We start from the raw sequence: 1,137 nt of genomic DNA on the forward strand, positions 1-1,137 counted from the left end.
TTAATAGCAAACATATCCAGAAGGTATTCTGTGTGACGCCCCCTTTCAAAACAACAATCAAGAATATTCTCATGCAGTGTTGGGATAAATGTTTATCGGATAATATTATTACCTTGATAACCACCATGACCTCAACATGAACCACTAAGGCCAGCTTTATCTGGGAAATTAGAAGTGAACTGAACTAGAGATAAAAAATGGTTTAAGTTCTCAGCATAATCACAAACATAACTTTTCCTCCTTGCAAGTGCCTTCACTTATCTAATAGATTAAACATTTTTCCCTCAACCAAAATTCAGTTAAAGAAAATAAGAATGACAGATTGGTAAAAAATTTCTCCAGCATAGGAGAGGGCTTTTACTTTGTCCTTCATAACAAGCAACTGAGATTTGTTTATGATGCCCCTGCCAAAAATACATAAGAAACCAATCTACTTATCCTGTCTGGTCTCCAAGAAACAGTCTATAAATTTTCCACTGCAAATAAACATTCCATAAGCAAATTAAGAGTAGCTAGGGAAAGAAATTATCTTATTTCATGTAACTAGAATAGTTTGGACTAACCATATGCCATCGCGTAAGTTGGGCGTGCCTGTATAGCATGCTGATAGCACAAAATAGCATCTTGAGGCATTCTCAATGACTGGAAAAGTAAATAAAAAGACCGTTAATGGCTATCTCCAACACCAGAATATAAGATTGTTTGACCAACTCCCAAGGACTTACCTTGTAAACTTAATCTTCTCATTCCAGACACTCAGAGATCAAAATATTCAAATTAGACATGAAAACAATCTCAATAAGTGCATTGCCAATAGTTCTTAAAATATTACCAAGGAGGAGAAAATAAGGAAAACATTCTTACGAAGTGTTCTTTTGTTTTAGCAAACTAACTTAGCGAAATGCAAGGAACAAAATGTTAAGTAAACAATGAATTGTGAGATAAATTCTTTCCTTAGAACAACATTAACGGCAATACACGAACTATTTTAGAAGACAACACTAGCATAGATAGTTCCACGGCTGCACCACATTGTTAGCAACACAAAATAATCAGATAAAGACAGTATCAGTGGAAGAAATGTTATGTTAATTATCTATTCTGAACCTAATCACAGGATTAAATCAATGTGCCCAC

The 1,137-nt window shown here is 34.5% G+C and overlaps 1 long non-coding RNA gene across 1 annotated transcript; it reads right to left on the bottom strand.

Annotated features, from left to right (window-relative positions):
• Positions 1-343: 343 nt before the first annotated feature.
• LOC121968490 lies at positions 344-735 on the bottom strand. The gene is made up of 3 exons (XR_006108178.1): positions 726-735; positions 564-642; positions 344-476 (listed from the first exon to the last, which is right to left on the bottom strand). It is a non-coding gene; the product is annotated as an uncharacterized LOC121968490 (long non-coding RNA).
• Positions 736-1,137: the final 402 nt, after the last annotated feature.

Source organism: Zingiber officinale, chromosome 3B, assembly GCF_018446385.1.
Source record: "Zingiber officinale cultivar Zhangliang chromosome 3B, Zo_v1.1, whole genome shotgun sequence".
Classification (NCBI taxonomy): Eukaryota; Viridiplantae; Streptophyta; class Magnoliopsida; order Zingiberales; family Zingiberaceae; genus Zingiber; species Zingiber officinale.